Source organism: Pelobates fuscus, chromosome 3, assembly GCF_036172605.1.
Source record: "Pelobates fuscus isolate aPelFus1 chromosome 3, aPelFus1.pri, whole genome shotgun sequence".
In the NCBI taxonomy this organism is placed as follows: Eukaryota; Metazoa; Chordata; class Amphibia; order Anura; family Pelobatidae; genus Pelobates; species Pelobates fuscus.
The window spans coordinates 396,263,896-396,283,695 of NC_086319.1; the positions used below are offsets into that span (position 1 = coordinate 396,263,896).

The following is a 19,800-nucleotide window of genomic DNA, read 5'->3' on the forward strand; positions in this document are numbered from 1 at the left end:
TGAATACTGGAGGACAGCACTTTCCCTATGCTGGTGTTGAATTGTTATCTTTTGTTTGCACCTGTTGGTGGTCATTTGACATGCTAGCAGATTTCACCTGAATGTAAAATGAGGAACTTGCGCTTTAAACTCTTTCTGTGTGAGAATAAATAGAGGGGGATGTGTAATATTTTAGCATTGATCTAGTTTTCTTGTGTTTTTGCGGTCTTGTAGAGGTGAAGGCGTTCTAAATGACCTATACCGCTAGCAGTGCTGCATGAGTGTGGAAAGATATTGTCGGGACTTGCAACCTTTTGACAAGAAAGAAAATGAAATGATCAGAACGCTCCCAAATGGCGTGCGTGTTTTGAGTACGCAGCCACAGGGATTTTGCGCGTGTAGCGTGGCCGAGCGGTCTAAGGCGCTGGATTAAGGCTCCAGTCTCTTCGGGGGCGTGGGTTCGAATCCCACCGCTGCCATCAGGCTCTTTTTTTCTTCCAGCCTTCTGTGGATGAATAAACGTATCACGCCATTTAAATACCGCTTCCTTATTTGCCACAACGTGCAACTTATGTGGACATGGAAATGCACTTGTTGCATACTCATTTGATCTTTGAAAATGGAACAGTAACACAGAAAGTTAGAAAAGTAATGCAGGATGAAAAGAAGACTCAGCTTCAACATTTCACCCACCCTTCTTCCCCTTGTTGTTCCAAAAGAAGGAGAAAGGAAAAAAAGAAAGACCTGAAGTCATTTTCAATTGTGCCCCAAGTTGGGCAGCAGGATTCCTTTAGAACTCCATATGTGCATTCCGATTTCTCCTTGGATCAACAAGCTGTGTTACAATACCCACTTTAGATACTAAAGTGGCATAGTTTCCAGCTTTGCCACAAGAACATCGAGGCCATCCTCAAATACATCTACTGAATTCCATAAAACACCTTCTTTAGGAAGAGAATTTAACATCTTTCTTCTCACTTGAAAGAGGCCATAAATTGTCCTAAATATAAAGCTAGCAAAGAGTAAGTCACGTGGAGAATTCCACACCATGCACGATTCACCCCAGCATTTGCATGTTCCATTGTAATGTAATTAAACCGGTATGGCTTCACATGGCCACAAACACAGATACTGGCTAGCTGGTGCAGTACCTTTCTGTTTGGCTTTGCCTTCAATTACAGTGGTATTGTGCTGAAAAGAAAAGTACTTATTTTCTTTCCTCTTTAGGCTGAATATTTAATTTGTCAGAATCTATCTAATTTTATGTCGGTGGGGGAAAAAACTACCTTTGTTGGCTACTCTGTTGACGACCACGTCCAGCTTTACAATGAGACCTCGTGGTGCAACGGTAGCGCGTCTGACTCCAGATCAGAAGGTTGCGTGTTCAAATCACGTCGGGGTCATGCTGCTTTTGCTTTGGAGAAGAGTAAGCACAGATCTCTTGTCATACCAGAGTTGGATAAAAAGCAGGCTTAGCATATATAATCCATATATCCCGTACTTGCGTTATTTCATTATGTTGATGGTCAAAACGGGAAAAGTCCTGCTCATCTACAGTAGGTAGATTTGACATGCTGCAGGATTCCTGATTGTTTCAAATGAATCCTGTGGATTTTAAACTAGGAGTCGGGAACCAAAAATAGAGTCCCCCTGTTCCTTTAGCGTGTCATTTTATGGGTTCCTCCTTTTTTTTGCTTTACTCCCTTTTTGTCAAAACAGGTTAATGAATCGATTTCCTAGAGGCAGCATTTGAATGCTGAATACTGGAGGACAGCACTTTCCCTATGCTGGTGTTGAATTGTTATCTTTTGTTTGCACCTGTTGGTGGTCATTTGACATGCTAGCAGATTTCACCTGAATGTAAAATGAGGAACTTGCGCTTTAAACTCTTTCTGTGTGAGAATAAATAGAGGGGGATGTGTAATATTTTAGCATTGATCTAGTTTTCTTGTGTTTTTGCGGTCTTGTAGAGGTGAAGGCGTTCTAAATGACCTATGCCGCCAGCAGTGCTGCATGAGTGTGGAAAGATATTGTCGGGACTTGCAACCTTTTGACAAGAAAGAAAATGAAATGATCAGAACGCTCCCAAATGGCGTGCGTGTTTTGAGTACGCAGCCACAAGGATTTTGCGCAGGTAGCGTGGCCGAGCGGTCTAAGGCGCTGGATTGAGGCTCCAGTCTCTTCGGGGGCGTGGGTTCGAATCCCACCGCTGCCATCAGGCTCTTTTTTTCTTCCAGCCTTCTGTGGATGAATAAACGTATCACGCCGTTTAAATACCGCTTCCTTATTTGCCACAACGTGCAACTTATGTGGACATGGAAATGCACTTGTTGCATACTCATTTGATCTTTGAAAATGGAACAGTAACACAGAAAGTTAGAAAAGTAATGCAGGATGAAAAGAAGACTCAGCTTCAACATTTCACCCACCCTTCTTCCCCTTGTTGTTCCAAAAGAAGGAGAAAGGAAAAAAAGAAAGACCTGAAGTCATTTTCAATTGTGCCCCAAGTTGGGCAGCAGGATTCCTTTAGAACTCCATATGTGCATTCCGATTTCTCCTTGGATCAACAAGCTGTGTTACAATACCCACTTTAGATACTAAAGTGGCATAGTTTCCAGCTTTGCCACAAGAACATCGAGGCCATCCTCAAATACATCTACTGAATTCCATAAAACACCTTCTTTAGGAAGAGAATTTAACATCTTTCTTCTCACTTGAAAGAGGCCATAAATTGTCCTAAATATAAAGCTAGCAAAGAGTAAGTCACGTGGAGAATTCCACACCATGCACGATTCACCCCAGCATTTGCATGTTCCATTGTAATGTAATTAAACCGGTATGGCTTCACATGGCCACAAACACAGAAACTGGCTAGCTGGTGCGGTGCCTTTCTGTTTGGCTTTGCCTTCAATTACAGTGGTATTGTGCTGAAAAGAAAAGTACTTATTTTCTTTCCTCTTTAGGCTGAATATTTAATTTGTCAGAATCTATCTAATTTTATGTCGGTGGGGGAAAAAAAACCTACCTTTGTTGGCTACTCTGTTGACGACCACGTCCACCTTTACAATGAGACCTCGTGGCGCAACGGTAGTGCGTCTGACTCCAGATCAGAAGGTTGCGTGTTCAAATCACGTCGGGGTCATGCTGCTTTTGCTTTGGAGAAGAGTAAGCACAGATCTCTTGTCATACCAGAGTTGGATAAAAAGCAGGCTTAGCATATATAATCCATATATCCCGTACTTGCGTTATTTCATTATGTTGATGGTCAAAACGGGAATAGTCCTGCTCATCTACAGTAGGTAGATTTGACATGCTGCAGGATTCCTGATTGTTTCAAATGAATCCTGTGGATTTTAAAATAGGAGTCGGGAACCAAAAATAGAGTCCCCCTGTTCCTTTAGCGTGTCATTTTATGGGTTCCTCCTTTTTTTTTGCTTTACTAACTTTTTGTCAAAACAGGTTAATGAATCGATTTCCTAGAGGCAGCATTTGAATGCTGAATACTGGAGGACAGCACTTTCCCTATGCTGGTGTTGAATTGTTATCTTTTGTTTGCACCTGTTGGTGGTCATTTGACATGCTAGCAGATTTCACCTGAATGTAAAATGAGGAACTTGCGCTTTAAACTCTTTCTGTGTGAGAATAAATAGAGGGGGATGTGTAATATTTTAGCATTGATCTAGTTTTCTTGTGTTTTTGCGGTCTTGTAGAGGTGAAGGCGTTCTAAATGACCTATGCCGCCAGCAGTGCTGCATGAGTGTGGAAAGATATTGTCGGGACTTGCAACCTTTTGACAAGAAAGAAAATGAAATGATCAGAACGCTCCCAAATGGCGTGCGTGTTTTGAGTACGCAGCCACAGGGATTTTGCGCAGGTAGCGTGGCCGAGCGGTCTAAGGCGCTGGATTAAGGCTCCAGTCTCTTCGGGGGCGTGGGTTCGAATCCCACCGCTGCCATCAGGCTCTTTTTTTCTTCCAGCCTTCTGTGGATGAATAAACGTATCACGCCGATTAAATACCGCTTCCTTATTTGCCACAACGTGCAACTTATGTGGACATGGAAATGCACTTGTTGCATACTCATTTGATCTTTGAAAATGGAACAGTAACACAGAAAGTTAGAAAAGTAATGCAGGATGAAAAGAAGACTCAGCTTCAACATTTCACCCACCCTTCTTCCCCTTGTTGTTCCAAAAGAAGGAGAAAGGAAAAAAAGAAAGACCTGAAGTCATTTTCAATTGTGCCCCAAGTTGGGCAGCAGGATTCCTTTAGAACTCCATATGTGCATTCCGATTTCTCCTTGGATCAACAAGCTGTGTTACAATACCCACTTTAGATACTAAAGTGGCATAGTTTCCAGCTTTGCCACAAGAACATCGAGGCCATCCTCAAATACATCTACTGAATTCCATAAAACACCTTCTTTAGGAAGAGAATTTAACATCTTTCTTCTCACTTGAAAGAGGCCATAAATTGTCCTAAATATAAAGCTAGCAAAGAGTAAGTCACGTGGAGAATTCCACACCATGCACGATTCACCCCAGCATTTGCATGTTCCATTGTAATGTAATTAAACCGGTATGGCTTCACATGGACACAAACACAGAAACTGGCTAGCTGGTGCAGTGCCTTTCTGTTTGGCTTTGCCTTCAATTACAGTGGTATTGTGCTGAAAAGAAAAGTACTTATTTTCTTTCCTCTTTAGGCTGAATATTTAATTTGTCAGAATCTATCTAATTTTATGTCGGTGGGGGAAAAAAAACCTACCTTTGTTGGCTACTCTGTTGACGACCACGTCCACTTTTACAATGAGACCTCGTGGCGCAACGGTAGTGCGTCTGACTCCAGATCAGAAGGTTGCGTGTTCAAATCACGTCGGGGTCATGCTGCTTTTGCTTTGGAGAAGAGTAAGCACAGATCTCTTGTCATACCAGAGTTGGATAAAAAGCAGGCTTAGCATATATAATCCATATATCCCGTACTTGCGTTATTTCATTATGTTGATGGTCAAAACGGGAAAAGTCCTGCTCATCTACAGTAGGTAGATTTGACATGCTGCAGGATTCCTGATTGTTTCAAATGAATCCTGTGGATTTTAAAATAGGAGTCGGGAACCAAAAATAGAGTCCCCCTGTTCCTTTAGCGTGTCATTTTATGGGTTCCTCCTTTTTTTTTGCTTTACTAACTTTTTGTCAAAACAGGTTAATGAATCGATTTCCTAGAGGCAGCATTTGAATGCTGAATACTGGAGGACAGCACTTTCCCTATGCTGGTGTTGAATTGTTATCTTTTGTTTGCACCTGTTGGTGGTCATTTGACATGCTAGCAGATTTCACCTGAATGTAAAATGAGGAACTTGCGCTTTAAACTCTTTCTGTGTGAGAATAAATAGAGGGGGATGTGTAATATTTTAGCATTGATCTAGTTTTCTTGTGTTTTTGCGGTCTTGTAGAGGTGAAGGCGTTCTAAATGACCTATACCGCTAGCAGTGCTGCATGAGTGTGGAAAGATATTGTCGGGACTTGCAACCTTTTGACAAGAAAGAAAATGAAATGATCAGAACGCTCCCAAATGGCGTGCGTGTTTTGAGTACGCAGCCACAGGGATTTTGCGCGTGTAGCGTGGCCGAGCGGTCTAAGGCGCTGGATTAAGGCTCCAGTCTCTTCGGGGGCGTGGGTTCGAATCCCACTGCTGCCATCAGGCTCTTTTTTTCTTCCAGCCTTCTGTGGATGAATAAACGTATCACGCCGTTTAAATACCGCTTCCTTATTTGCCACAACGTGCAACTTATGTGGACATGGAAATGCACTTGTTGCATACTCATAGTTACATAGTTACATAGTTAGATAGCTGAAAAGAGACTTGCGTCCATCAAGTTCAGCCTTCCTCACACCTGTTTTTTGCTGTTGATCCAAAAGAGAAAAAAAAACAAAAAAAAAAAAAAAAAAACAAACCCCAGTTTGAAGCACAATTTTGCAACAAGCTAGGACAAAAAATTCCTTATTGACCCCAGAATGGCAGTCAGATTTATCCTTGAATCAAGCAGTTATTACCCTACATTGAAAGATTATATCCTTGAATATTCTGTCTTTGCAAGTATGCATCTAGTAGCTGTTTGAACATCTGTATGGACTCTGATAAAACCACTTCTTCAGGCAGAGAATTCCACATCCTGATTGTTCTTACAGTAAAAAAACCTTTCCTTTGCCTTAGACGAAATCTTCTTTCTTCCAGTCTAAACGCATGGCCTCGTGTCCTATGTAAAGTCCGGTTTGTGAATAGATTTCCACACAATGGTTTGTATTGGCCCCGAATATATTTGTATAATGTTATCATATCCCCTCTCAGGCGACGTTTTTCTAAACTAAATAGGTTTAAATTTGTTAACCTTTCTTCATAGCTGATATGTTCCATTCCTTTTATTAATTTTGTAGCCCGCCTCTGCACTTTTTCTAGTGCCATGATATCCTTCTTTAGAACAGGTGCCCAAAATTGCACAGCATATTCAATATGTGGTCTTACCAGTGATTTATAGAGAGGCAAAATGATATTCTCGTCCCGAGAATGAATGCCCTTTTTCATGCATGACAATACCTTACTGGCCTTGGCCACTGCTGATTGACATTGCACATTGTTGCATAGTTTGTTGTCTATAACAATTCCCAAGTCCTTTTCGTGTGTTGTTATCCCTAATTCACTTCCATTAAGGGTATACGTTGCTTGTGTATTCTTTACGCCGAAGTGCATAACTTTGCATTTTTCAACATTAAATTTCATCTGCCATTTGAGTGCCCAGTCCTCCAGTCTATCTAAATCCTTCTGCAGCAAAGTAATATCTTGCTCACATTGTATTATTTTACAAAGTTTTGTGTCATCTGCAAACACTGAAACATGACTTTCAATGCTGTCTTCAAGATCATTTATAAAAATGTTAAATAGAAGGGGTCCCAGAACAGACCCCTGAGGGACACCACTTGCCACCTCTGTCCAGCTTGAAAATTTACCATTAACGACAACTCTTTGTATTCTGTTTTTAAGCCAATGTTCTACCCAAGAACAAGCATTTTCATCGAGACCGATTTCCTTGAGTATGAACACTAATCTTTTGTGTGGAACTGTATCAAATGCCTTGGCAAAATCCAAATAGATCACATCCACTGCAACACCCTGATCTATACTTCTACTTACTTCTTCGTAGAACGCAATCAAGTTAGTTTGATCTTTGAAAATGGAACAGTAACACAGAAAGTTAGAAAAGTAATGCAGGATGAAAAGAAGACTCAGCTTCAACATTTCACCCACCCTTCTTCCCCTTGTTGTTCCAAAAGAAGGAGAAAGGAAAAAAAGAAAGACCTGAAGTCATTTTCAATTGTGCCCCAAGTTGGGCAGCAGGATTCCTTTAGAACTCCATATGTGCATTCCGATTTCTCCTTGGATCAACAAGCTGTGTTACAATACCCACTTTAGATACTAAAGTGGCATAGTTTCCAGCTTTGCCACAAGAACATCGAGGCCATCCTCAAATACATCTACTGAATTCCCTAAAACACCTTCTTTAGGAAGAGAATTTAACATCTTTCTTCTCACTTGAAAGAGGCCATAAATTGTCCTAAATATAAAGCTAGCAAAGAGTAAGTCACGTGGAGAATTCCACACCATGCACGATTCACCCCAGCATTTGCATGTTCCATTGTAATGTAATTAAACCGGTATGGCTTCACATGGCCACAAACACAGATACTGGCTAGCTGGTGCAGTGCCTTTCTGTTTGGCTTTGCCTTCAATTACAGTGGTATTGTGCTGAAAAGAAAAGTACTTATTTTCTTTCCTCTTTAGGCTGAATATTTAATTTGTCAGAATCTATCTAATTTTATGTCGGTGGGGGAAAAAACTACCTTTGTTGGCTACTCTGTTGACGACCACGTCCAGCTTTACAATGAGACCTCGTGGCGCAACGGTAGCGCGTCTGACTCCAGATCAGAAGGTTGCGTGTTCAAATCACGTCGGGGTCATGCTGCTTTTGCTTTGGAGAAGAGTAAGCACAGATCTCTTGTCATACCAGAGTTGGATAAAAAGCAGGCTTAGCATATATAATCCATATATCCCGTACTTGCGTTATTTCATTATGTTGATGGTCAAAACGGGAAAAGTACTGCTCATCTACAGTAGGTAGATTTGACATGCTGCAGGATTCCTGATTGTTTCAAATGAATCCTGTGGATTTTAAAATAGGAGTCGGGAACCAAAAATAGAGTCCCCCTGTTCCTTTAGCGTGTCATTTTATGGGTTCCTCCTTTTTTTTGCTTTACTCCCTTTTTGTCAAAACAGGTTAATGAATCGATTTCCTAGAGGCAGCATTTGAATGCTGAATACTGGAGGACAGCACTTTCCCTATGCTGGTGTTGAATTGTTATCTTTTGTTTGCACCTGTTGGTGGTCATTTGACATGCTAGCAGATTTCACCTGAATGTAACATGAGGAACTTGCGCTTTAAACTCTTTCTGTGTGAGAATAAATAGAGGGGGATGTGTAATATTTTAGCATTGATCTAGTTTTCTTGTGTTTTTGCGGTCTTGTAGAGGTGAAGGCGTTCTAAATGACCTATGCCGCCAGCAGTGCTGCATGAGTGTGGAAAGATATTGTCGGGACTTGCAACCTTTTGACAAGAAAGAAAATGAAATGATCAGAACGCTCCCAAATGGCGTGCGTGTTTTGAGTACGCAGCCACAGGGATTTTGCGCAGGTAGCGTGGCCGAGCGGTCTAAGGCGCTGGATTAAGGCTCCAGTCTCTTTGGGGGCGTGGGTTCGAATCCCACCGCTGCCATCAGGCTCTTTTTTTCTTCCAGCCTTCTGTGGATGAATAAACGTATCACGCCGATTAAATACCGCTTCCTTATTTGCCACAACGTGCAACTTATGTGGACATGGAAATGCACTTGTTGCATACTCATTTGATCTTTGAAAATGGAACAGTAACACAGAAAGTTAGAAAAGTAATGCAGGATGAAAAGAAGACTCAGTTTCAACATTTCACCCACCCTTCTTCCCCTTGTTGTTCCAAAAGAAGGAGAAAGGAAAAAAAGAAAGACCTGAAGTCATTTTCAATTGTGCCCCAAGTTGGGCAGCAGGATTCCTTTAGAAGTCCATATGTGCATTCCGATTTCTCCTTGGATCAACAAGCTGTGTTACAATACCCACTTTAGATACTAAAGTGGCATAGTTTCCAGCTTTGCCACAAGAACATCGAGGCCATCCTCAAATACATCTACTGAATTCCATAAAACACCTTCTTTAGGAAGAGAATTTAACATCTTTCTTCTCACTTGAAAGAGGCCATAAATTGTCCTAAATATAAAGCTAGCAAAGAGTAAGTCACGTGGAGAATTCCACACCATGCACGATTCACCCCAGCATTTGCATGTTCCATTGTAATGTAATTAAACCGGTATGGCTTCACATGGCCACAAACACAGATACTGGCTAGCTGGTGCAGTGCCTTTCTGTTTGGCTTTGCCTTCAATTACAGTGGTATTGTGCTGAAAAGAAAAGTACTTATTTTCTTTCCTCTTTAGGCTGAATATTTAATTTGTCAGAATCTATCTAATTTTATGTCGGTGGGGGAAAAAAAACTACCTTTGTTGGCTACTCTGTTGACGACCACGTCCACCTTTACAATGAGACCTCGTGGCGCAACGGTAGCGCGTCTGACTCCAGATCAGAAGGTTGCGTGTTCAAATCACGTCGGGGTCATGCTGCTTTTGCTTTGGAGAAGAGTAAGCACAGATCTCTTGTCATACCAGAGTTGGATAAAAAGCAGGGTTAGCATATATAATCCATATATCCCGTACTTGCGTTATTTCATTATGTTGATGGTCAAAACGGGAAAAGTCCTGCTCATCTACAGTAGGTAGATTTGACATGCTGCAGGATTCCTGATTGTTTCAAATGAATCCTGTGGATTTTAAACTAGTAGTCGGGAACCAAAAATAGAGTCCCCCTGTTCCTTTAGCGTGTCATTTTATGGGTTCCTCCTTTTTTTTGCTTTACTCCCTTTTTGTCAAAACAGGTTAATGAATCGATTTCCTAGAGGCAGCATTTGAATGCTGAATACTGGAGGACAGCACTTTCCCTATGCTGGTGTTGAATTGTTATCTTTTGTTTGCACCTGTTGGTGGTCATTTGACATGCTAGCAGATTTCACCTGAATGTAAAATGAGGAACTTGCGCTTTAAACTCTTTCTGTGTGAGAATAAATAGAGGGGGATGTGTAATATTTTAGCATTGATCTAGTTTTCTTGTGTTTTTGCGGTCTTGTAGAGGTGAAGGCGTTCTAAATGACCTATGCCGCCAGCAGTGCTGCATGAGTGTGGAAAGATATTGTCGGGACTTGCAACCTTTTGACAAGAAAGAAAATGAAATGATCAGAACGCTCCCAAATGGCGTGCGTGTTTTGAGTACGCAGCCACAAGGATTTTGCGCAGGTAGCGTGGCCGAGCGGTCTAAGGCGCTGGATTGAGGCTCCAGTCTCTTCGGGGGCGTGGGTTCGAATCCCACCGCTGCCATCAGGCTCTTTTTTTCTTCCAGCCTTCTGTGGATGAATAAACGTATCACGCCGTTTAAATACCGCTTCCTTATTTGCCACAACGTGCAACTTATGTGGACATGGAAATGCACTTGTTGCATACTCATTTGATCTTTGAAAATGGAACAGTAACACAGAAAGTTAGAAAAGTAATGCAGGATGAAAAGAAGACTCAGCTTCAACATTTCACCCACCCTTCTTCCCCTTGTTGTTCCAAAAGAAGGAGAAAGGAAAAAAAGAAAGACCTGAAGTCATTTTCAATTGTGCCCCAAGTTGGGCAGCAGGATTCCTTTAGAACTCCATATGTGCATTCCGATTTCTCCTTGGATCAACAAGCTGTGTTACAATACCCACTTTAGATACTAAAGTGGCATAGTTTCCAGCTTTGCCACAAGAACATCGAGGCCATCCTCAAATACATCTACTGAATTCCATAAAACACCTTCTTTAGGAAGAGAATTTAACATCTTTCTTCTCACTTGAAAGAGGCCATAAATTGTCCTAAATATAAAGCTAGCAAAGAGTAAGTCACGTGGAGAATTCCACACCATGCACGATTCACCCCAGCATTTGCATGTTCCATTGTAATGTAATTAAACCGGTATGGCTTCACATGGCCACAAACACAGAAACTGGCTAGCTGGTGCGGTGCCTTTCTGTTTGGCTTTGCCTTCAATTACAGTGGTATTGTGCTGAAAAGAAAAGTACTTATTTTCTTTCCTCTTTAGGCTGAATATTTAATTTGTCAGAATCTATCTAATTTTATGTCGGTGGGGGAAAAAAAACCTACCTTTGTTGGCTACTCTGTTGACGACCACGTCCACCTTTACAATGAGACCTCGTGGCGCAACGGTAGCGCGTCTGACTCCAGATCAGAAGGTTGCGTGTTCAAATCACGTCGGGGTCATGCTGCTTTTGCTTTGGAGAAGAGTAAGCACAGATCTCTTGTCATACCAGAGTTGGATAAAAAGCAGGCTTAGCATATATAATCCATATATCCCGTACTTGCGTTATTTCATTATGTTGATGGTCAAAACGGGAATAGTCCTGCTCATCTACAGTAGGTAGATTTGACATGCTGCAGGATTCCTGATTGTTTCAAATGAATCCTGTGGATTTTAAAATAGGAGTCGGGAACCAAAAATAGAGTCCCCCTGTTCCTTTAGCGTGTCATTTTATGGGTTCCTCCTTTTTTTTTGCTTTACTAACTTTTTGTCAAAACAGGTTAATGAATCGATTTCCTAGAGGCAGCATTTGAATGCTGAATACTGGAGGACAGCACTTTCCCTATGCTGGTGTTGAATTGTTATCTTTTGTTTGCACCTGTTGGTGGTCATTTGACATGCTAGCAGATTTCACCTGAATGTAAAATGAGGAACTTGCGCTTTAAACTCTTTCTGTGTGAGAATAAATAGAGGGGGATGTGTAATATTTTAGCATTGATCTAGTTTTCTTGTGTTTTTGCGGTCTTGTAGAGGTGAAGGCGTTCTAAATGACCTATGCCGCCAGCAGTGCTGCATGAGTGTGGAAAGATATTGTCGGGACTTGCAACCTTTTGACAAGAAAGAAAATGAAATGATCAGAACGCTCCCAAATGGCGTGCGTGTTTTGAGTACGCAGCCACGGGGATTTTGCGCAGGTAGCGTGGCCGAGCGGTCTAAGGCGCTGGATTAAGGCTCCAGTCTCTTCGGGGGCGTGGGTTCGAATCCCACCGCTGCCATCAGGCTCTTTTTTTCTTCCAGCCTTCTGTGGATGAATAAACGTATCACGCCGATTAAATACCGCTTCCTTATTTGCCACAACGTGCAACTTATGTGGACATGGAAATGCACTTGTTGCATACTCATTTGATCTTTGAAAATGGAACAGTAACACAGAAAGTTAGAAAAGTAATGCAGGATGAAAAGAAGACTCAGCTTCAACATTTCACCCACCCTTCTTCCCCTTGTTGTTCCAAAAGAAGGAGAAAGGAAAAAAAGAAAGACCTGAAGTCATTTTCAATTGTGCCCCAAGTTGGGCAGCAGGATTCCTTTAGAACTCCATATGTGCATTCCGATTTCTCCTTGGATCAACAAGCTGTGTTACAATACCCACTTTAGATACTAAAGTGGCATAGTTTCCAGCTTTGCCACAAGAACATCGAGGCCATCCTCAAATACATCTACTGAATTCCATAAAACACCTTCTTTAGGAAGAGAATTTAACATCTTTCTTCTCACTTGAAAGAGGCCATAAATTGTCCTAAATATAAAGCTAGCAAAGAGTAAGTCACGTGGAGAATTCCACACCATGCACGATTCACCCCAGCATTTGCATGTTCCATTGTAATGTAATTAAACCGGTATGGCTTCACATGGACACAAACACAGAAACTGGCTAGCTGGTGCAGTGCCTTTCTGTTTGGCTTTGCCTTCAATTACAGTGGTATTGTGCTGAAAAGAAAAGTACTTATTTTCTTTCCTCTTTAGGCTGAATATTTAATTTGTCAGAATCTATCTAATTTTATGTCGGTGGGGGAAAAAAAACCTACCTTTGTTGGCTACTCTGTTGACGACCACGTCCACCTTTACAATGAGACCTCGTGGCGCAACGGTAGTGCGTCTGACTCCAGATCAGAAGGTTGCGTGTTCAAATCACGTCGGGGTCATGCTGCTTTTGCTTTGGAGAAGAGTAAGCACAGATCTCTTGTCATACCAGAGTTGGATAAAAAGCAGGCTTAGCATATATAATCCATATATCCCGTACTTGCGTTATTTCATTATGTTGATGGTCAAAACGGGAAAAGTCCTGCTCATCTACAGTAGGTAGATTTGACATGCTGCAGGATTCCTGATTGTTTCAAATGAATCCTGTGGATTTTAAAATAGGAGTCGGGAACCAAAAATAGAGTCCCCCTGTTCCTTTAGCGTGTCATTTTATGGGTTCCTCCTTTTTTTTTGCTTTACTAACTTTTTGTCAAAACAGGTTAATGAATCGATTTCCTAGAGGCAGCATTTGAATGCTGAATACTGGAGGACAGCACTTTCCCTATGCTGGTGTTGAATTGTTATCTTTTGTTTGCACCTGTTGGTGGTCATTTGACATGCTAGCAGATTTCACCTGAATGTAAAATGAGGAACTTGCGCTTGAAACTCTTTCTGTGTGAGAATAAATAGAGGGGGATGTGTAATATTTTAGCATTGATCTAGTTTTCTTGTGTTTTTGCGGTCTTGTAGAGGTGAAGGCGTTCTAAATGACCTATACCGCTAGCAGTGCTGCATGAGTGTGGAAAGATATTGTCGGGACTTGCAACCTTTTGACAAGAAAGAAAATGAAATGATCAGAACGCTCCCAAATGGCGTGCGTGTTTTGAGTACGCAGCCACAGGGATTTTGCGCGTGTAGCGTGGCCGAGCGGTCTAAGGCGCTGGATTAAGGCTCCAGTCTCTTCGGGGGCGTGGGTTCGAATCCCACTGCTGCCATCAGGCTCTTTTTTTCTTCCAGCCTTCTGTGGATGAATAAACGTATCACGCCGTTTAAATACCGCTTCCTTATTTGCCACAACGTGCAACTTATGTGGACATGGAAATGCACTTGTTGCATACTCATAGTTACATAGTTACATAGTTAGATAGCTGAAAAGAGACTTGCGTCCATCAAGTTCAGCCTTCCTCACACCTGTTTTTTGCTGTTGATCCAAAAGAGAAAAAAAAACAAAAAAAAAAAAAAAAAAACAAACCCCAGTTTGAAGCACAATTTTGCAACAAGCTAGGACAAAAAATTCCTTATTGACCCCAGAATGGCAGTCAGATTTATCCTTGAATCAAGCAGTTATTACCCTACATTGAAAGATTATATCCTTGAATATTCTGTCTTTGCAAGTATGCATCTAGTAGCTGTTTGAACATCTGTATGGACTCTGATAAAACCACTTCTTCAGGCAGAGAATTCCACATCCTGATTGTTCTTACAGTAAAAAAACCTTTCCTTTGCCTTAGACGAAATCTTCTTTCTTCCAGTCTAAACGCATGGCCTCGTGTCCTATGTAAAGTCCGGTTTGTGAATAGATTTCCACACAATGGTTTGTATTGGCCCCGAATATATTTGTATAATGTTATCATATCCCCTCTCAGGCGACGTTTTTCTAAACTAAATAGGTTTAAATTTGTTAACCTTTCTTCATAGCTGATATGTTCCATTCCTTTTATTAATTTTGTAGCCCGCCTCTGCACTTTTTCTAGTGCCATGATATCCTTCTTTAGAACAGGTGCCCAAAATTGCACAGCATATTCAATATGTGGTCTTACCAGTGATTTATAGAGAGGCAAAATGATATTCTCGTCCCGAGAATGAATGCCCTTTTTCATGCATGACAATACCTTACTGGCCTTGGCCACTGCTGATTGACATTGCACATTGTTGCATAGTTTGTTGTCTATAACAATTCCCAAGTCCTTTTCGTGTGTTGTTATCCCTAATTCACTTCCATTAAGGGTATACGTTGCTTGTGTATTCTTTACGCCGAAGTGCATAACTTTGCATTTTTCAACATTAAATTTCATCTGCCATTTGAGTGCCCAGTCCTCCAGTCTATCTAAATCCTTCTGCAGCAAAGTAATATCTTGCTCACATTGTATTATTTTACAAAGTTTTGTGTCATCTGCAAACACTGAAACATGACTTTCAATGCTGTCTTCAAGATCATTTATAAAAATGTTAAATAGAAGGGGTCCCAGAACAGACCCCTGAGGGACACCACTTGCCACCTCTGTCCAGCTTGAAAATTTACCATTAACGACAACTCTTTGTATTCTGTTTTTAAGCCAATGTTCTACCCAAGAACAAGCATTTTCATCGAGACCGATTTCCTTGAGTATGAACACTAATCTTTTGTGTGGAACTGTATCAAATGCCTTGGCAAAATCCAAATAGATCACATCCACTGCAACACCCTGATCTATACTTCTACTTACTTCTTCGTAGAACGCAATCAAGTTAGTTTGATCTTTGAAAATGGAACAGTAACACAGAAAGTTAGAAAAGTAATGCAGGATGAAAAGAAGACTCAGCTTCAACATTTCACCCACCCTTCTTCCCCTTGTTGTTCCAAAAGAAGGAGAAAGGAAAAAAAGAAAGACCTGAAGTCATTTTCAATTGTGCCCCAAGTTGGGCAGCAGGATTCCTTTAGAACTCCATATGTGCATTCCGATTTCTCCTTGGATCAACAAGCTGTGTTACAATACCCACTTTAGATACTAAAGTGGCATAGTTTCCAGCTTTGCCACAAGAACATCGAGGCCATCCTCAAATACATCTACTGAATTCCCTAAAACACCTTCTTTAGGAAGAGAATTTAACATCTTTCTTCTCACTTGAAAGAGGCCATAAATTGTCCTAAATATAAAGCTAGCAAAGAGTAAGTCACGTGGAGAATTCCACACCATGCACGATTCACCCCAGCATTTGCATGTTCCATTGTAATGTAATTAAACCGGTATGGCTTCACATGGCCACAAACACAGATACTGGCTAGCTGGTGCAGTGCCTTTCTGTTTGGCTTTGCCTTCAATTACAGTGGTATTGTGCTGAAAAGAAAAGTACTTATTTTCTTTCCTCTTTAGGCTGAATATTTAATTTGTCAGAATCTATCTAATTTTATGTCGGTGGGGGAAAAAACTACCTTTGTTGGCTACTCTGTTGACGACCAAGTCCAGCTTTACAATGAGACCTCGTGGCGCAACGGTAGCGCGTCTGACTCCAGATCAGAAGGTTGCGTGTTCAAATCACGTCGGGGTCATGCTGCTTTTGCTTTGGAGAAGAGTAAGCACAGATCTCTTGTCATACCAGAGTTGGATAAAAAGCAGGCTTAGCATATATAATCCATATATCCCGTACTTGCGTTATTTCATTATGTTGATGGTCAAAACGGGAAAAGTCCTGCTCATCTACAGTAGGTAGATTTGACATGCTGCAGGATTCCTGATTGTTTCAAATGAATCCTGTGGATTTTAAAATAGGAGTCGGGAACCAAAAATAGAGTCCCCCTGTTCCTTTAGCGTGTCATTTTATGGGTTCCTCCTTTTTTTTGCTTTACTCCCTTTTTGTCAAAACAGGTTAATGAATCGATTTCCTAGAGGCAGCATTTGAATGCTGAATACTGGAGGACAGCACTTTCCCTATGCTGGTGTTGAATTGTTATCTTTTGTTTGCACCTGTTGGTGGTCATTTGACATGCTAGCAGATTTCACCTGAATGTAACATGAGGAACTTGCGCTTTAAACTCTTTCTGTGTGAGAATAAATAGAGGGGGATGTGTAATATTTTAGCATTGATCTAGTTTTCTTGTGTTTTTGCGGTCTTGTAGAGGTGAAGGCGTTCTAAATGACCTATGCCGCCAGCAGTGCTGCATGAGTGTGGAAAGATATTGTCGGGACTTGCAACCTTTTGACAAGAAAGAAAATGAAATGATCAGAACGCTCCCAAATGGCGTGCGTGTTTTGAGTACGCAGCCACAGGGATTTTGCGCAGGTAGCGTGGCCGAGCGGTCTAAGGCGCTGGATTAAGGCTCCAGTCTCTTTGGGGGCGTGGGTTCGAATCCCACCGCTGCCATCAGGCTCTTTTTTTCTTCCAGCCTTCTGTGGATGAATAAACGTATCACGCCGATTAAATACCGCTTCCTTATTTGCCACAACGTGCAACTTATGTGGACATGGAAATGCACTTGTTGCATACTCATTTGATCTTTGAAAATGGAACAGTAACACAGAAAGTTAGAAAAGTAATGCAGGATGAAAAGAAGACTCAGTTTCAACATTTCACCCACCCTTCTTCCCCTTGTTGTTCCAAAAGAAGGAGAAAGGAAAAAAAGAAAGACCTGAAGTCATTTTCAATTGTGCCCCAAGTTGGGCAGCAGGATTCCTTTAGAAGTCCATATGTGCATTCCGATTTCTCCTTGGATCAACAAGCTGTGTTACAATACCCACTTTAGATACTAAAGTGGCATAGTTTCCAGCTTTGCCACAAGAACATCGAGGCCATCCTCAAATACATCTACTGAATTCCATAAAACACCTTCTTTAGGAAGAGAATTTAACATCTTTCTTCTCACTTGAAAGAGGCCATAAATTGTCCTAAATATAAAGCTAGCAAAGAGTAAGTCACGTGGAGAATTCCACACCATGCACGATTCACCCCAGCATTTGCATGTTCCATTGTAATGTAATTAAACCGGTATGGCTTCACATGGCCACAAACACAGATACTGGCTAGCTGGTGCAGTGCCTTTCTGTTTGGCTTTGCCTTCAATTACAGTGGTATTGTGCTGAAAAGAAAAGTACTTATTTTCTTTCCTCTTTAGGCTGAATATTTAATTTGTCAGAATCTATCTAATTTTATGTCGGTGGGGGAAAAAAAACTACCTTTGTTGGCTACTCTGTTGACGACCACGTCCACCTTTACAATGAGACCTCGTGGCGCAACGGTAGCGCGTCTGACTCCAGATCAGAAGGTTGCGTGTTCAAATCACGTCGGGGTCATGCTGCTTTTGCTTTGGAGAAGAGTAAGCACAGATCTCTTGTCATACCAGAGTTGGATAAAAAGCAGGGTTAGCATATATAATCCATATATCCCGTACTTGCGTTATTTCATTATGTTGATGGTCAAAACGGGAAAAGTCCTGCTCATCTACAGTAGGTAGATTTGACATGCTGCAGGATTCCTGATTGTTTCAAATGAATCCTGTGGATTTTAAACTAGGAGTCGGGAACCAAAAATAGAGTCCCCCTGTTCCTTTAGCGTGTCATTTTATGGGTTCCTCCTTTTTTTTGCTTTACTCCCTTTTTGTCAAAACAGGTTAATGAATCGATTTCCTAGAGGCAGCATTTGAATGCTGAATACTGGAGGACAGCACTTTCCCTATGCTGGTGTTGAATTGTTATCTTTTGTTTGCACCTGTTGGTGGTCATTTGACATGCTAGCAGATTTCACCTGAATGTAACATGAGGAACTTGCGCTTTAAACTCTTTCTGTGTGAGAATAAATAGAGGGGGATGTGTAATATTTTAGCATTGATCTAGTTTTCTTGTGTTTTTGCGGTCTTGTAGAGGTGAAGGCGTTCTAAATGACCTATGCCGCCAGCAGTGCTGCATGAGTGTGGAAAGATATTGTCGGGACTTGCAACCTTTTGACAAGAAAGAAAAGGAAATGATCAGAACGCTCCCAAATGGCGTGCGTGTTTTGAGTACGCAGCCACAGGGATTTTGCGCAGGTAGCGTGGCCGAGCGGTCTAAGGCGCTGGATTAAGGCTCCAGTCTCTTCGGGGGCGTGGGTTCGAATCCCACCGCTGCCATCAGGCTCTTTTTTTCTTCCAGCCTTCTGTGGATGAATAAACGTATCACGCCGTTTAAATACCGCTTCCTTATTTGCCACAACGTGCAACTTATGTGGACATGGAAATGCACTTGTTGCATACTCATTTGATCTTTGAAAATGGAACAGTAACACAGAAAGTTAGAAAAGTAATGCAGGATGAAAAGAAGACTCAGCTTCAACATTTCACCCACCCTTCTTCCCCTTGTTGTTCCAAAAGAAGGAGAAAGGAAAAAAAGAAAGACCTGAAGTCATTTTCAATTGTGCCCCAAGTTGGGCAGCAGGATTCCTTTAGAACTCCATATGTGCATTCCGATTTCTCCTTGGATCAACAAGCTGTGTTACAATACCCACTTTAGATACTAAAGTGGCATAGTTTCCAGCTTTGCCACAAGAACATCGAGGCCATCCTCAAATACATCTACTGAATTCCATAAAACACCTTCTTTAGGAAGAGAATTTAACATCTTTCTTCTCACTTGAAAGAGGCCATAAATTGTCCTAAATATAAAGCTAGCAAAGAGTAAGTCACGTGGAGAATTCCACACCATGCACGATTCACCCCAGCATTTGCATGTTCCATTGTAATGTAATTAAACCGGTATGGCTTCACATGGCCACAAACACAGAAACTGGCTAGCTGGTGCGGTGCCTTTCTGTTTGGCTTTGCCTTCAATTACAGTGGTATTGTGCTGAAAAGAAAAGTACTTATTTTCTTTCCTCTTTAGGCTGAATATTTAATTTGTCAGAATCTATCTAATTTTATGTCGGTGGGGGAAAAAAAACCTACCTTTGTTGGCTACTCTGTTGACGACCACATCCACCTTTACAATGAGACCTTGTGGCGCAACGGTAGCGCGTCTGACTCCAGATCAGAAGGTTGCGTGTTCAAATCA

The 19,800-nt window shown here is 41.5% G+C and overlaps 17 non-coding genes across 17 annotated transcripts in view; all 17 read left to right on the plus strand.

Moving 5' to 3' along the window:
• Positions 1 to 1,310: 1,310 nt before the first annotated feature.
• TRNAW-CCA (transfer RNA tryptophan (anticodon CCA)) lies at positions 1,311 to 1,382 on the plus strand. Its single transcript has one exon. It is a non-coding gene; the product is annotated as a tRNA-Trp (tRNA).
• Positions 1,383 to 2,112: 730 nt separating this feature from the next.
• Positions 2,113 to 2,194, plus strand: TRNAL-GAG (transfer RNA leucine (anticodon GAG)). The gene has a single exon. It is a non-coding gene; the product is annotated as a tRNA-Leu (tRNA).
• An 855-nt stretch (positions 2,195 to 3,049) lies between these two features.
• On the plus strand, positions 3,050 to 3,121 carry TRNAW-CCA (transfer RNA tryptophan (anticodon CCA)). The gene has a single exon. It is a non-coding gene; the product is annotated as a tRNA-Trp (tRNA).
• A 731-nt stretch (positions 3,122 to 3,852) lies between these two features.
• On the plus strand, positions 3,853 to 3,934 carry TRNAL-AAG (transfer RNA leucine (anticodon AAG)). Its single transcript has one exon. It is a non-coding gene; the product is annotated as a tRNA-Leu (tRNA).
• Positions 3,935 to 4,789: 855 nt separating this feature from the next.
• Positions 4,790 to 4,861, plus strand: TRNAW-CCA (transfer RNA tryptophan (anticodon CCA)). Its single transcript has one exon. It is a non-coding gene; the product is annotated as a tRNA-Trp (tRNA).
• A 3,056-nt stretch (positions 4,862 to 7,917) lies between these two features.
• TRNAW-CCA (transfer RNA tryptophan (anticodon CCA)) lies at positions 7,918 to 7,989 on the plus strand. The gene has a single exon. It is a non-coding gene; the product is annotated as a tRNA-Trp (tRNA).
• Positions 7,990 to 8,719: 730 nt separating this feature from the next.
• Positions 8,720 to 8,801, plus strand: TRNAL-AAG (transfer RNA leucine (anticodon AAG)). Its single transcript has one exon. It is a non-coding gene; the product is annotated as a tRNA-Leu (tRNA).
• Positions 8,802 to 9,655: 854 nt separating this feature from the next.
• Positions 9,656 to 9,727, plus strand: TRNAW-CCA (transfer RNA tryptophan (anticodon CCA)). The gene has a single exon. It is a non-coding gene; the product is annotated as a tRNA-Trp (tRNA).
• A 730-nt stretch (positions 9,728 to 10,457) lies between these two features.
• Positions 10,458 to 10,539, plus strand: TRNAL-GAG (transfer RNA leucine (anticodon GAG)). Its single transcript has one exon. It is a non-coding gene; the product is annotated as a tRNA-Leu (tRNA).
• An 855-nt stretch (positions 10,540 to 11,394) lies between these two features.
• TRNAW-CCA (transfer RNA tryptophan (anticodon CCA)) lies at positions 11,395 to 11,466 on the plus strand. Its single transcript has one exon. It is a non-coding gene; the product is annotated as a tRNA-Trp (tRNA).
• Positions 11,467 to 12,197: 731 nt separating this feature from the next.
• TRNAL-AAG (transfer RNA leucine (anticodon AAG)) lies at positions 12,198 to 12,279 on the plus strand. Its single transcript has one exon. It is a non-coding gene; the product is annotated as a tRNA-Leu (tRNA).
• Positions 12,280 to 13,134: 855 nt separating this feature from the next.
• TRNAW-CCA (transfer RNA tryptophan (anticodon CCA)) lies at positions 13,135 to 13,206 on the plus strand. Its single transcript has one exon. It is a non-coding gene; the product is annotated as a tRNA-Trp (tRNA).
• Positions 13,207 to 16,262: 3,056 nt separating this feature from the next.
• Positions 16,263 to 16,334, plus strand: TRNAW-CCA (transfer RNA tryptophan (anticodon CCA)). The gene has a single exon. It is a non-coding gene; the product is annotated as a tRNA-Trp (tRNA).
• A 730-nt stretch (positions 16,335 to 17,064) lies between these two features.
• On the plus strand, positions 17,065 to 17,146 carry TRNAL-AAG (transfer RNA leucine (anticodon AAG)). The gene has a single exon. It is a non-coding gene; the product is annotated as a tRNA-Leu (tRNA).
• Positions 17,147 to 18,000: 854 nt separating this feature from the next.
• TRNAW-CCA (transfer RNA tryptophan (anticodon CCA)) lies at positions 18,001 to 18,072 on the plus strand. Its single transcript has one exon. It is a non-coding gene; the product is annotated as a tRNA-Trp (tRNA).
• Positions 18,073 to 18,802: 730 nt separating this feature from the next.
• On the plus strand, positions 18,803 to 18,884 carry TRNAL-AAG (transfer RNA leucine (anticodon AAG)). Its single transcript has one exon. It is a non-coding gene; the product is annotated as a tRNA-Leu (tRNA).
• Positions 18,885 to 19,739: 855 nt separating this feature from the next.
• TRNAW-CCA (transfer RNA tryptophan (anticodon CCA)) overlaps positions 19,740 to 19,800 on the plus strand; it is a 72-nt gene continuing 11 nt past the window's right edge. The window contains exon 1 of the tRNA in view: positions 19,740 to 19,800. This exon is cut by the window's right edge and continues 11 nt beyond it. This is a non-coding gene — a tRNA (tRNA-Trp).